The sequence below is a fragment of the Columba livia genome, chromosome 1 (genome assembly GCF_036013475.1).
Source record: "Columba livia isolate bColLiv1 breed racing homer chromosome 1, bColLiv1.pat.W.v2, whole genome shotgun sequence".
Classification (NCBI taxonomy): Eukaryota; Metazoa; Chordata; class Aves; order Columbiformes; family Columbidae; genus Columba; species Columba livia.
Window position 1 is genome coordinate 128,605,680 of NC_088602.1, and position 15,103 is coordinate 128,620,782.

At 40.7% G+C, this 15,103-nt stretch overlaps 1 protein-coding gene and 2 long non-coding RNA genes across 3 annotated transcripts in view; 2 read left to right on the forward strand and 1 right to left on the reverse strand.

The window, feature by feature from the left end:
• Positions 1-220: 220 nt before the first annotated feature.
• On the reverse strand, positions 221-9,157 carry LOC110361513 (uncharacterized). Its single transcript, XR_002418172.2, has 3 exons — positions 9,037-9,157; positions 8,242-8,384; positions 221-584 (listed from the first exon to the last, which is right to left on the reverse strand). It is a non-coding gene; the product is annotated as an uncharacterized LOC110361513 (long non-coding RNA).
• On the forward strand, positions 2,997-5,093 carry LOC110361514 (uncharacterized). The gene is made up of 3 exons (XR_010465911.1): positions 2,997-3,133; positions 3,801-3,890; positions 5,035-5,093. It is a non-coding gene; the product is annotated as an uncharacterized LOC110361514 (long non-coding RNA).
• The window catches only part of EPHA1 (EPH receptor A1), a 48,003-nt gene continuing 41,827 nt past the window's right edge, over positions 8,928-15,103 (forward strand). The window contains exon 1 of the mRNA XM_021292625.2: positions 8,928-9,023. The gene's annotated coding sequence lies outside the window, so the exon portion shown is untranslated. The remainder of the gene's footprint in view (positions 9,024-15,103) is intronic.

Here is a 15,103-nt window from a genome sequence, read left to right on the forward strand (position 1 = left end):
GCTAGCGCCTCTAATTTACAGGGGGCCCAGTACAAACTCAAAACATCTTCTATAGTTATTTTAAATACTTTGCACGTTAAGACTTAGAATGGAAACAAAATCCAAACTGCCCTTATCCACTACTCCATCCCCCATCACTGATAAAACAAGTGAAATTTATCTGACAAACAATTGTTAATTAGTTTCTTATAAATACAGGAGGGGTCTCAACAAAATACTGTTGCATTAAATTACATTTAATCCAATCCTTGTTTTCCAGCAATTGAACTTCTAGTGGTATCCATGTACCACCTACCCAGTGTGTGTCCTTGTTACTGCTCTGTTGCAGGAGGTGATAGCCAAATAGGCTAAGAAAGTGTTAATTGGAGTGAGAGACCTGCTGCTGCTGTCATAGTTCTTGCATTTTGTTGTAACTTCTTTAGCTGCTCCCACATAACATCACTGGCCTCTTCCTTTGGTCTCTTCTGTTTCTTTGTTGCCCTCAGCTGCAGGGACAGGTGCTGTGTCTCTGGCATTAGGTCCTGCATCGTGTTTGTGCAACTCATAGTCAAGTTTAACATATTTTGCAGGAAGCCACTTTGGTCCTGTTGGAATAAGAACACACACATATCCCTTTCTCCAGGTCCTGACTCTTCTTTTTGTCACTTGCTCAAGGCTGCACAAAGTCACATAAGGCACATAGGCTGCTCGACTCTTACTCTCTTGTTGGACATAGGCCTCAGGGGCCTATTCAGTTCAGTTCCATATAATGTCCATCAACGTCAAGAAAATCCCTCAAATCTCCCCCACACCTAAATCATAAATATTTCCAATCTCAAACTCCTACCCCCACCCTGTGGTATTTTCTGTGTTCAGTGGGCTGCTTCCTTGTGCCTAAAGCACTATATAAATGAGACGTGAGACACATTCATTTAGTTTTCAATTCCGATAATACTAGGAAAGATGTTCTTGAGAATCAGGAGCTCACTTCTTTCTGTGAGCTTAGGAGTGTTTAAACAGATATCCTTTGCCAAGCTTTTGTGTCAACACATCCCATCACTATCACCTTTTGATTTTCTTTAGTGCCATGAAAAGCCTTACTGCGAGCTTTGGTGCGCTGTGGAGAGGAGTGGGGCATGTAGGAGTTTGCTGTTGCCCCCATCACTCCATAGCGCAGTGGAAACACACTCAGACTCACCCTTTGTATTGCCTTCACGGCTCGTGCATTTGTCTAAAGGCCTTTCCTGAGTATGCAGGTGCAAGAAAGATGAGAATGTTTAGTTTGTGCTGAATTACTTCTATATATGTTTGTTTGTGTTTTGTTTTGTTTTGTTTTTTTCAGAAACACAACTAAATAATTTCATGAGTAAAACATACTAGCAATCTAAGAAGAATGAACGTTGTTCAATGGTAACATGAATCCATTCTATTCTATGCTGTTTAAGTCCCTGTTCTTCCAAACTTTCCTCCCTTCGTTGTGTTCATTCTTCCTTCTCTTACCAGTTGGTGGACACCATGGTTCAGGAGTGAAATGGGGCCTTCGCCCTTCCAACAGCACTAAAGTGTAGGGTGAGCTCACTGCAGCACATGAAACCATGCCACAAAGGTGTGATGTGGCAGTATAGCAAAGCTGATTTCACATCTAGATGCTGCTAGAAAGTGAGGTCCTGCTTCTCCCCTTCAGATTTCAGAATGCAAATTCCAGTTGCCTCTGCAGAGCAGCAAAGGAATGAACCATGTGGATAAAAACACCATGCATTTTTGTGCTAGCTTGGTTCTGTGATCTGACACACCATGGGCTCAGACAAAGACCACTGAAAGAAAGAGATGCAGCAGGAGGATTTGGCTGGAGCTAGTGTACAGGCTGTCTGTTTTGGCAAGGGTGTACTCTTTCCCTTCCCAGCTCCTAATCTTCTCCTGTAGCGTCCTACCTGACAGAGCAGGGGTCCCTGAAACATCCCGCAGTGGGGTATGTTATAACTGTGACCTTGAAAGAAGCTCTGCTGGCCAAATGCTGCCCCTTGATGCCATGTTTAATGACAGCCTAGAGCAACCAAGGGGTGCATCTGCTCTGTAGCAGTAAGCATGGCTACGATTTTTTTTTTCTTGGGAGTTCTGGTATATGGAAAGCTGACTCACAGCCCCTGCCACCTTGGTTCCCCTCAGAGTATGGCACACAGTGCTTGTCCAGTCTGCCTGTATCTGGGGTATATTTGAGATCTACCATTACTGAACTCATGGATATTTGATTTGCTTGCTTCAATAACCACTAAACCTCCTCTGAGTCCTAATGAGCTTTCTCATGTCTGCTGGTAAGGAAGGAGACACTCTCCTCCAAGGGCGGTTCAGCACCTGAAGAAGCTGGGCAATATCCAGCCTTGGAGTTGCTCAGAAAGGCAAGTTGCTCAGGCAGGTGCTGAGCAGCCCCAGGCAAGTTTAGATTCAGCCCAGCTATGAGGAGTGGGGGTTGGACTCAAGACCTGCAGAAGTCACTTCCCATCTGTATTTTTCTGTGAAGCTAAACAGTCACTCATTTGCTCTCACTATCAGTGCAGCTTGTTCATTTTTTTTAACAAAGATCCCATTGTTTCCTTCCAATGTAGTACAGCTTGCTAGCATGCTAGCCAATTAGTGTGTCTGAAAATATATTACAGAGTAAACCTGCGATATGAAAATAAGCAGAAATATTGCCACTGCAGCTCTGTCAGAGCCTCCTTGCCCTGCTTTACCAGCTCAGCCTTGATGTGGCTGCTCAAATGGCTATGTAGATGAGAAGGGGGAAAGTGAATCAAAAAACAACAAACTATGCCACCTCTGTCACCTGGATATCTCACATAGAAATCCTTTGGAAAACTAACATTATGTCTCAGATGTGCTTCCCAAGTAAGAAAAACTGCAAACGCAAGCAAGAAAAAAAATTCTGGGTAATTAATCACAAAATACTTTGATCTGTTTTCATTACTGTGATTCAGCTGGCTTCTAGACAATAAAGACAAGTGTAATATCAGCCACTCCTCAGTTCTGTTGAATGGGGAAGTTTCACAAGACATCTGTGCAAGGTATAAATACAGGTACATGAACTGTGTCTCAGAAACAGCAGCACAGGGTGGGAGAAGCACCACCAGCAATCCCTGTCCGAGACGCTGGCAACAAGGTGAGATGCACACTTTTCAGATGAAAACTTTCAGTGGCTTCTTGGACAGCTACTGTGAAATGCAGTTGAAGAGAAAGAGGTTTAAGAGTTGGGATGAGAGCTGTAAAATGTATGTGAGGATCTGATGTATATATTTGCAGAAACTTAACAAACCTTCGAGGTGATGAGAAGACAACTGCAGGATAATCACACTTTACAAAGGGAGAGGGTGAAGAGAGCCACTGCTACAAAAGGGGTGAAAGTGAGCATATTTTACAAATATGGATGTAGAATCTTAATGTTGAGTCAGCAAAATTAACTGGTTTATTATTATTATGACTTTTTCTATAGACAGAAGGACACTTTTGTAGCACTTAATCAATAAAGTCTGGGTGGTCACAACCTCTATAAATTCAATCATAACTGTGAAAAAATGCTTAAATATTCTTAATCACCATGCTGGTTTGACTGAAATTGAGTTAATTTTATTAAGCAGCTAGTAATTTTTCTTATTAGTAGCTAGCATGGTCTTTTAGTTTGCATTTACTATGAGAATAATGAGATAACAAGCTATATTTCCAATGTTTTGCCCAAGAAGAGCTAACTTCTTCCTTTTAGTAGCTAGGATGTGTTTTGGGGTCGGTATGAAGAGAATGTAAGAACTCATTGATAGCTTGACTGTTGTCAGGGAGACCAAAGACTTTTGCAACTGTCCAGCTGAAGCTGCAAAGCATCTGGGAGGAGGCACAGATGGGACAGCACCTAGACTGACAACCAGGTTGGTCAATTAAATATTCCTTACCATTAACATCATGCTCAGTATATAGGAAGCTTCCGGCTAGTTAGTTCTGTTCTGTTTGACCTTTTGGTTCTGTTCTGTTTGGAGCTCCACATGAGCTCCATTGGAATTTGGCCCTTTGTGGTTTTGGCCTTTTTTTGCCCTTTGCCTTTTTGCATATATTAGTATTTTGTTGTCTTATTAAACTATTCTTATCTCAACCCATGACTTTTTCCCTTTCTTTCAGTTCTCTTCCCTATGCCACTCAGGGGGTGGGAGTCAGAGTGCGAGTGGCTGTTGTGGTCTTAGTTGCTAGCTGAGGTTAACTACCACAATCACGTAGAGATATACTTTTTTTAAGTGAGACTTAAGCGAGGTGGGTTTTTTTGTGGTGGTGGTGTTTTGTGTGTGTGTGTGTGTGTGCGCGCGCGGTGTTTGTTTGTATATTTTGTTTGTTTGTTTGACTGTGTTGCTTACATCTGTCAATTTTAGTCTGACATTTAATGTTACTTAGGCAGATCTGATCTCCCATCCCTTGCCAGAATGAACTAGAGTAACTGTTTCTTTCCCTCAGATATATTTGCCATTAAATAAGTTATTTCAGTGAGTCTAGAAGTTCAGTTCTGCCTTAGCAGAATATTTTTTTTCCTCCTATTTACAGTACAAAATGCATTTTCGTTTAGAAATTGATTGAATGTCTCTACTTCCTTACTTGTAATATAATGTGGATCATGAAAAGTAGTCCTAACAATAAATTCCAGTTTCTAAAGTAATTCTTAAATGCAGTGTCAATTATAAACTGATTTATCACTAGTTATATATTTTATTTCATTATTTTTAGGATGTACCAATAAGATGTTCAACTAAATGCTCAGATATCCCTTGCGCATATACATAAACCAACACACACAACTAAATAAAACTGGACAATTTTTGTGTACATATCTCATTTTACAATTTTCTTCCAAATTCAAGTTTCTGTGTCATGCCCTCACTCTTTTCCAGCTGCTTCTATATTTATCCTCTGCTAAAAATGTTTTATTCGTCCTTTTTTTCCTCCCTCTCCAGCATTTTGTGTATGGTGAAAAAAGCCTTCTAAATGGCATTGCTTATTTTCTTTATTTTCTCTTTTCCTCTTCTGTAGGCTGTCATCCAGCTCCCACAGCAAGAAATCTGAACTACAGAAGTCCTTCTGAGATGGGAAAAATCATCATTTATGAACATGCCAACTTCCGGGGATACTCCAAAGAATTCACCAGTGATGTTGCCAATCTAAAAGATGTAGATTGGAATGATTGTGTCTCCTCAGTGAAAGTAATAGGTCAGCCTTGGGTGGCTTATGAGCACCACAGCTATACAGGCCGGTTCCTTGTATTTGAGGACGGTGAACATAGCTTTGTTGGTCCAGAGATTAATGATAAAATCACATCTCTGCAGTTGATCACTGAAAATCTGCACAATCCCCAGATCACTCTCTATGAACATTCCAACTACCAAGGGAAGAGCAGGGTGATAAGAGAAGCAACCAATCTGGCTAGGGGATATGACAATGACACCACATCTTCTCACAAAGTCCAGAGAGGTGCCTGGCTGTTGTGTGAACACAGCGATGGAAGTGGCTTTCGTTACATTGCGCGAGAGCATGAACACCTTCCACATTACAGTGCAATTGGTTTCAATGACAAGCTTTCATTTCTGCGTCCCCTTCTCCCTGGCCATCGCTGTTAGACTGCAAATCCTGCAATGCTGAGGGAAAATGCAGCCCCAGCAGGAAATTTGAGACCTAGATCTCTGTCTGTACTTGTATTGCTTTTTTTCCTCTGTGTCACAGAAACACCAAATGGAAGAGCTCTCCTTCATGCTGCACTGCAGATCTGTATTTCTCAATCCTGCCTTGCACTGTTGTCCATCCCCATAATCCCCATGAACGCAAGAACTATCATATTTAGTCAAATGAAAGAGACTCAAAGATAAAAGAGATGCAAGGAGTGTGTAACCTATTACACCTGCAGCTGACAATCAGATGTCCTGGACTACGTAATGTAAAAACATTGCATGTTGCTTCTGTTGCTAGGTGCATAATCAAAATGTGAGTATATAACCAGCATCACTTTGTAATTTGTTTCACAATGCTCTTGCTTTACCGTGGCCTCTGTCATTTTTCGTATTCCACTTTGTGTTGTTGCCATTAAAGAAGCTATTGAAAGGAACAATGGGTCTATTTTATGTATTGTTTGTGGTTTAATATAAATAAATATTTCTTTTTCATTATGACATATCTCTGTGTATTAAGAGAACAGTTCACAAAGTCACTTGTGAACATTTTTCATTAATCTCTCCTGAGAGGTTTAATTTTCTTCCATTCTCCCTTGCCAGTAACATTGGGCTCAGGCTTGACTCAAACAGACTTAAAGACTTAGTAAGCATGCCAAGTATTGCTGTGATCCTGTCCAAACTCTCACCTTAAGACTTTATTTAATTATCACAAGACTGATAGTATCTCAAGACATTGATCATACTAATGATATAGTCTTCCACTGCCCTAACCCTACCCCTACCCCTAACCCTAACCCTAACCTAAATGGCCCTAATCCTAATCCTAACCCTAACCCTAACCCTAACTTTAAAACTAACCCTAACCCTGGCCATGACCCTAAATCCTAACCCTAACTTTAAACCTAACCCTAACAATAACTCTACCCCTAAATCCTAACCCTACCCCTAACCCTAAACCCTAACCCTAAACCCTAACCCTAAACCCTAACCCTAAAACTAAGCCTTACCCTAAATCCTAACCCTAACCCTAACTCTAACCCTATCGGCCCTAATCCCTAACACTAACCCTAACCGTAAACCTAACCCTAGTTCTAACCCTAAACCCTAACCTTAACCCAACCCTAAGCCTAACCTGACTGAAACTCCCCCAGCTATGCCCCAGAGAGAGAGCAGAAGTCAACAACAACCCCTAGAGGTCCCAACTCTCCTTAAATATGAAGCATAATGCTAATGGGATGGAATAGTCTTATTGATCAATCTGGATGTCAGTCAAGCTCTGCCCCATCTATGCTCCCTTTCCTCAATACCTCACACCTGTGGGCAGAGCGCTCAGAACATCCTTGGCTCTCAGACCAGAGAAATTAAAAACATTAACAATGTGCTGGGGTGTTATCTTCTTGTTCTCAAACTAAGTCCAAATAATGACCGTGCTAGCTATGAACAAGAAAGGTTTCTAACTGCATGAAGAAAACTAACCCATTTTCAGTCAAACCAGCACAAGCCTCCATTTATGTCATCTGATGTCGTGTACGTACCCTTTCACATGACTGGTGTGGACTTTCTCACTTTTTGGTCTCACAGTGATCTAGCTTCACCTTCCTCTTCCCCATCCCAATATTTCTAATGTTCTTATTACTCCACTGGCATTTTCTCACTCTTGTATGTTTTTAGTTACTGATATGTGACTATGTAATGCTTTTTCTCTTACCCCACAGTAAAATGAGGCCATGTCATTTTGTGTCATTCAGTCCTGCCATTTTAGGCTCATGGTATTATCTTCTTGAGAATTTGACTGATGTTCTAGATAAGGTGGAGTGGTTACAATATAAGACCTAATGTGACTGACTGTCACATGGTGAGAGGAAGAGTTGAAAAGGGCAACTGACAGGCACCTCTTTTTCAGAATTGATGAAGGGTGATACCCCTAAGCCTGTGAAGTGCTGAAGACATCTGTGCTGATTACTTCACAGAAACAACCATCTGAGATCCCAGAATAAATCATGAAGCAAGGTCTCAATCAAGTAAGAAAACCTAAATCTCTCTTCAGAACGTCAGCCTTCCTTACTACCTTCACCTTCCTTCTTGCCTTAACTTCAGAAATTCAAGTTAATCTTTTCCAGGGCCTGTAGCTTATTTTTCAGTTTGTCTGTCTTTTTCATTTTCACTTGCTCTTTTCAGTTTAAATCTTTTCATCCTGTCTTTCATGACTTCCCTTTTTAGATTTGACCTTTCTCTCTCTAGTTCTACACCATTTTTCTTTCAGTAACTTAATTTTCTTTTTTCTGAATGGGAAAATCTTCTATGTTTATGGTAGTATTAACTGGTATATGCAACTATTTTCTTAGCAAAGATGCAAGATAATGCCTTTGGTGGGGTTAGAGTATGAGTAAGTGCAATGAGGTGAAAGAAACACCCCCACCTTCAACAAATCACAAGAAATCAGCTGCCAGGCTGCCTACCTGTTTTTTACAAAACTCTGTTTTGGTTGGTTTATGGTTCAGTATCTTTCCCAGGGTGAGTCCCCAGCCAGTGTTTATCAAGCCAAAAAAACCAGAAAATGAGAGCTTTTTCTCACCAATGCAAGCTGATGTCAGTCATCCTGTTCTTGCCACCTCATCCAGTTTCAGTTCCCGGTTCCCAGAAAGCTCTGAGCATTACAGGAATAAGGAAACACTCCTTCTCCCAAAGGCTATGCACAATTGTTTCAGCATCTTGCCCCTGTGGGAGACATAATTTCTTGACTCCTGTTGACTACAGAATGGGGATCCAGCACCTGTTAAAAAGTCTCTATCAAGACACTTTGATTTCCAACCCCTGGCCCAGCTATTATACATCCTGATCATAATCAGCCTTACTGGAGTGACAGATGCACTTTCTCAAATAATATTAACATTTATTTTCACATTGCTACTGTTGCAGTTTCATTAGATTGAATCTTATGTTTCATCAGTCACCAAAACCAATTCAAGCAATCTACCTTAAAGCTGCCTTAATATCTCTAACCAGATAAGTCACCATAACATTTCTGAATTACCAAATAGCTTCTGCTTGTGAACATACCTGCAGCAGAACATTTGGCTGCTAAAGCCAAAATCTTTGCTTTCTACAACAGTATGATACCTGCAGATGATCAATATCAGTGTATTTTTCCATGCAAAGCTGATCTACAGTCTTTCTTATCCTGTTTATTCTCTTTTACCACTGGCCAGTTACTTCCTGTTGCTCAAGCACTATTTTCAGCCCGCTGAGTAGTTTTGCCTCTCTCCATCCTACCAGAGCCACAAGGCTGTCTGGACTGCAACTGGCCTTTCCTTGGCTGCCGCTGGTACTGGCCATCCCTCTCCTCCAGGCTTCCTGGTATGTGTCTCACCTGTTTCCATTTTTCTCAGGTTGCTACTGATTAAGCTGAGCTCTCCAGAAGTGCTTCCCAGGAAACCTTATTGTTTCCCTTGCCTTCTCTGGAGCAGGCAAGCCATTCATGGGTGTGAATAGGCACGCCCAGTGTCGGTCGTTTTTCTGACAACAAAGGGGAACATCCTCTGAAGTACATTGCAACTGCTGATAGAAACTGATATGATGTGATTCATCAACCATAGCTGGATTCCAAGAAATTCTTTATACAAGCGGCTAAGGCAGGCCAGTCCCAAAGCCTTGCAGGTGTGTACTGAAAAATGATATCACAGAGAATGCAGGGGAGGAGAGTAGGGCAGAACTCTGCAACAGAGAAGAGGATACATCTCTCTTACATGCTGTAGACTCAAGACATGCAAACAGTAATGCTAACATGCAGCTTTCTTTAATGTTTTATGAATTTGGCTGTAAGCTGATGCATTGAAAATGCTGGGAACCTGAAAGGTGTGGGCTAGAGGAGGAAGTATAGAGTTGCTTTGACATGTATATTCTCATCCTCTCCTGCTCGTTGTTTGTCTTGTTGCTGTGTGTTCTGGCACTGGGATGCATAACTCACTCCAGTGAACGCTCCCCTGTTTGATGAGCCATGTTTTGAAGGTAATGTGTGGGCGTATGTTGAAACGTTGCAGGGAGGGTAAGCTGCATGTTAATAAACAACAGCTTATCTACACATACACACAAACTGAAACAACAATTTGCCTTACTTATTTCAGTGTAAGGCTGGGCCTTATTGTTAAAAAAAAATAGTGCATATTACTGCTGACTGTGTGGTATTGGCTACTGGGTATATGCTGACTCTCTTAGGTTCACCTCCAGTCCAGCAGGAGAAAAGTACTGTCTGAAGACGAGAAAGTTGGAACAGACTTCTCAAAATAGTTCCTTGTAAATATTTGTGCATTGTTACTGAGGTAGCAAATTTTCTCCTGCAGTTTGGGTTACAGAAGAGGATAAATAAAACTAAAGTAAGAAATGGCACCTAAGCCCCTGAATTTTATTTTTTAACACAAAGGAAATTATACATGAGTTAATCAGCTGGTGTTCTAAAATTATAACAGAATTTGCTAGAGGGAGCAATCATACTCTGCAAAGTGTTTGACTAAAATAGACTCTTCAGCGTAAAAATTTACTTCCACTTATAATCCACCCAATTTGCTAGGTAGAATTATAAAACAACCAGTTCCTTGATTTTACTCCTGTTACAGCTGCAGAGACAACATGCCACAGAGAGAGACTTCAGGGTTGTTGTCTTATTCATTATTATACAACAGTGTCTAGAAATTCCATGCAGATTCAGAATTCAGTTTTGTAAATGCTTCAAGGACATTCTGTGTCCTGAACTGTTTGCAGCATCTTAAACAAAAAAAGTGTAGGGAAAAAAGTTGAAATAAAAAAAAAGTTTCAAAAATTGAAGGTTGAAGAAGTAAATTGAGAGACTAAAGAGGATAGACTCCGCCGTCATAGCTTTATAATTAGTCCTAGAAGTTACATGACAGGTTTAAAGAAAGAGTAAAACCACTTAAATACAACTTTGACATTTAAGTTCTGCCTAATTTCACAATTGTGACACTACGGAATTCTAGTTAGTGGCCTCGGAGAAGCCAAAACTCCACAAGTATTTCAGTTTGTGACGGCAAAGCTCCTCAGATACACACAGTTCTGCTCCTGTCCATACTGGACATCTGACCAAGGCTGAACAGAATCATAGACTCAAAGAAAGATATAGATGGGAGGGTTCCTATGGAGGTCTGTAGTCCACCACACTGCTCCCAGCACAGCTAGGTCCAGAGCTAGATCAGGATGCTCATGGCCTTATCCAGGCAACATGTGAAATTTCCAAGGAGGAAGACCTCCCAGCCTCTCAGGACACCTGTTCCAGTGCTGAACCATCCTTGTGAGAAGAAGTGTTTTTTGCTCTATGGCCAGCCAGTATTTTCTTTGCCCAAATGTTGTCACTGTTTCACTGTGCTGCTCTGAGAGGACTCTGACTCTGGTGTCTCTCTAGCCTCCCAACAGCTAGCTAAAGTCAGCAGTTAGATCCTCCTTTGGAGTCCTCTTTGTCAGACTGAACAAACCTAACTCCCTCAGCCTCTCCTTGGACATTGTGCGCTCCTCTTGAGCTTGCTCTCATCTCTCATATGGGGGACTGCAACAGTGAGCACAGTGTTCCAGATGTGGCCTCATACGTAGCAGATAAAGGGGAATAATCACTTCCCTTCACCTGCTGGCCATAATCTTGCTATTGCAGCCCAGTATGTGGTTGGTCTTCATTGCCTCTTCCTGGCTTATGTTCATCTTGCTGTCCAATGGAAGCCCAGGTTCTTTTCTGAAGAGCTGGTCCCAAAACAATTAGTCCCTAGACTGTACTGATGCATGGAGTAGTTTTGTCCCAAAATGACTATGCCATATAGATAAAATATTATTATAGAATAATATTTTGAAAGGTAGACTTCCTATATGTTTCTGCCAAGCTGGGTCAATGGAAAGCAGTTCCATTTTAGCTGTCAAAAATCTTGACTTTGCTTCTCTTTCTGACTTACATAAGCCTACAGATCTCTTTAATAATTTAAATTTAAGTGACCAGGAATGACTGTAACAATGGTAATAAAAATAAATCAGGCCTCAGTCCTACTCACTGCTGAATAGTGATTTAATCTGAGTCAGTAGGAAATAATGGATTATCTGAACTAGTTGAAACTCCACACACAGTTCTACAAATGTCTTTAAAATTTTTGTATCTGTTTTGTTTTACCTGTAAGTGTGAGTTCGGTTTAAACTAAGACCCACAGATTTATTTTTATTTAAGAAGAGCAGCAATGCATTCTGTCAACCAGCTCAATGAATAATCAGCTCATTTAAACTGCTTCAGTTAGGGTGTAACAACACTGCCTTCTTCTGAAGGTGCAATTACATCCTGTTGCTTGATTTACAGAAAAGCTCCAAACCCCCTTTTCTTGGGAGGAAAGGAACTGCCTGTTGTTCATGCAGGTAAGGCAGAGGCAGTGAGGAAAGAGGAAAGACGTCTGTGCTGAAAGAAAACATTAGCTCTAAGGACACTCATAGCCAGAGGGACCCCAGACCGGGCAAGAAACAGAATCTCAGCCCAGACTGAACTGCACATATCATCAAGAGGAACAAGTCTCTATTTCCTTGTCTTCTAACCCAGAGACAGTGCATTGTCACTGAACTGATCAGCTCCAAATGAAAGGAAAGGAAACCCCTGTTTCTTCATCACTCTTTAGCTTTGTTGTGTTTAGCAGAATCCTCCTAAAGTCTCAGTAGTTGAAGTGAGGTGGGTCTCAGCTGATCCTTAGTGATTGAGTCCACAGTCTTGAGATCATGCATCGACCCATTGCTCCTGTTTTCTATGAAGACATACTACTTGCATACACTGTTAAGGAAGCTTTATAGCCAGACTGTTTATAGCCAGCTGTTGGGGAGGTCCTGCAGCAGCAAAAGGTGGGTGTAGGAGTTAGACATGGCTTTATAACTACTGGGAACTGCGTCTAGCAGTGGTCCTTGTTGAGTTACCTGCTTTTGGAGGATCACTGCTCTCTCTGCATTCTCTAAAGAGCTCCTTCCTGGTCTTCACTGACTGCCCATTTTTCTTGTCTTAGAGCTGACCATAAAGTTTTTTCCTAACTTAGTCAGACTGTTGACTTATGCTCTGAAGTAGACATATAATTCCTAGTTTTGCACCTGAGGTAATATAATTGTGGATGTTTTCATTATTCATCTGAGTCCCTAGATGTTTTGAATCCTGCTGAGATACTGGATAACAATAAAACCTTGGGGCAGTTCCAGTGATTGCAGTGGCAAAAATAAAGACATGTAGGCTTATCAGATTCACCTCCTCAGCTTTATTAATTACTTCTTTCTGGACCTTTTTTGAGAAGTCTTCTTTCCAGAAAAAAATACTCCACTAGTAACTTTTTTTTTTTTCCCATCAACTTCCTTCTATTTGCTCTTGATGTCATTGGAATATTTAATATAATTTTCCAACTTCTTTCATACTTAAATATTGCTGGGTTTTTGATGTTAGCAGAAGTATTCAAGGAATCTCTGCTTTTATTCCTGGTTTAAAGTGTAGAACGAGTTGGAATTATTCCTTGTAGTAAATATTGTATTACATGATGAACACATGCAATGAGGAATTTTCACCTGTGACCAGTATTTAATTTATTGTTATTCAGCTCTCTATGTCCTTAACTTTTCTAGATCTTTACAACTTAAACAGCTTTGCATCACTCCACATTCCTAGGAACTTTCCATTCTTCCTGTGACTAGCAAGATCCCATTCTCTCTAAGTCAAAAATATTAGCTTTGTATTTTCTTTAAAAAATGTTATACAGAGTATATTGCAACAGACATTTTAGGTTTTGAGTCTGGATGATAGCTTACTTTAACTTTAACTTTAACTGTGATGCCACAGGGCTGAGCCAAGCATAAAGTTGTAAGCAGCCAAAAGGTCAGATCTAATTTCACAATCTTCATGTCTAATCACTGATTCCTTCCATTTGAAATCCTGTTTCTATATGAACTTTGGGGCAGATTCATTGTGGGGAAGGGAGAAGCCACTCAGTAAACACCTTATACTCCCATTAACTTGAATCAGACTGTAGAGCAAAAGCTCCAACTCACTGTCTGGTTGTCCTTGTACACCTCTGGCACAGATGTAGAGAACTTCCGTATTGGTGTGAATATAGAATGAATGGGTCTGCCTGTGAGTAGGAGCACCAGAAGGAGAAGTAGCAGAATGTCTGCAAGACCTAGGTGTTGATGGTCATCAAGATCCCAACACATCAATCTGCATCTTCTTAGGACACTCAGATCGGGAGGGAGAGTCCAATGATGACTCTCACAAGCAGTACAAGGTGGAGTGACTAATCAGTGTCAACTCCTAAAGGGTACCTAATGCATGTTCAAAACCTGCACATTGTCACCAACCTAATAATAACTCAGAAGAAGTGATGAAGACCCGGCAGCCAATATTCCTTGTAATCAATGTCATGGCAGATCATCTGGGGACAAGAACCTTGGTGGTTGTGAGAATAAGCGTCTGAGAGTGTGCTGAATGTGACTGAGTGAGACCAGTTTTGTTTTTAAATGAAATCACCTTCCTCCCCACATAATGAGCTGGTTCTACAGTACTGCAACATGATTTCCTATATCATTAGTGTAAACTCATCTTACTTTGAGTTATTGCAGATAATGAAAATGCAGGTGCCATTGATTTGACAAGAGTATGATTCTCCTATGCCTGTTTTACAGGAAGTAATCTTTCCTTTTATAGGGAGATGCTTCAGGTTTGGATTGTTCCTATGGCAACATAAAGGCGAAAATACTAGTCTTATCATGCGACTTTTATCTGGAAAGACTGTATCATATAAATAAGGATGCCTGAGGAGTGTTGAAATCTATCATCATAGGATTAATAATACCACTGCTACAGTTATTTTAGCAAAACCAGTAAGAGTTACAGCACATGCTGGACTGCAGCAGACAGGAGACTGAAAGGTGCATAGCAGTGTTATTTTGTGTGTTTCCCATATGTAGGCAGAACAGGATAATTCAGACAAATTAGGGAAGATCAGTTTTGGACAGAAATAGGAGGGAAAGAAGTAACTTCATTACTTTAGTTAATACTTCCCTCCGTCGTGGCTCTTCAAAGTCCCAATCAGACCCTGTGATTCAGAACCCACTTCTTACACATCAAATTGCTGAGAAAAATCTAAAAGGCTTGCTTCTACTTCTCTGTCTAATCCAAAGGAATTTCAGCACTCCAACCTCTCTCGGTGCTCTCCCTTGGCAGATTGAGAGAGTAGAATGACATTTACTTTCTCTGGGCTACAATCATTAAAAATTATGGTAAGTGGATTTGACTAATGTAAAGAATTGGCACTGTAACTAAGGAAGTTAACTTGGAACCATCTGACAAAAGAGAAATGTAGAATTTAAAACTCACATTAAAAGCTGTCTTCAAGTTGACAGGCTAGCCAGACTAAAGTATTAACACAGAATATTGGCTC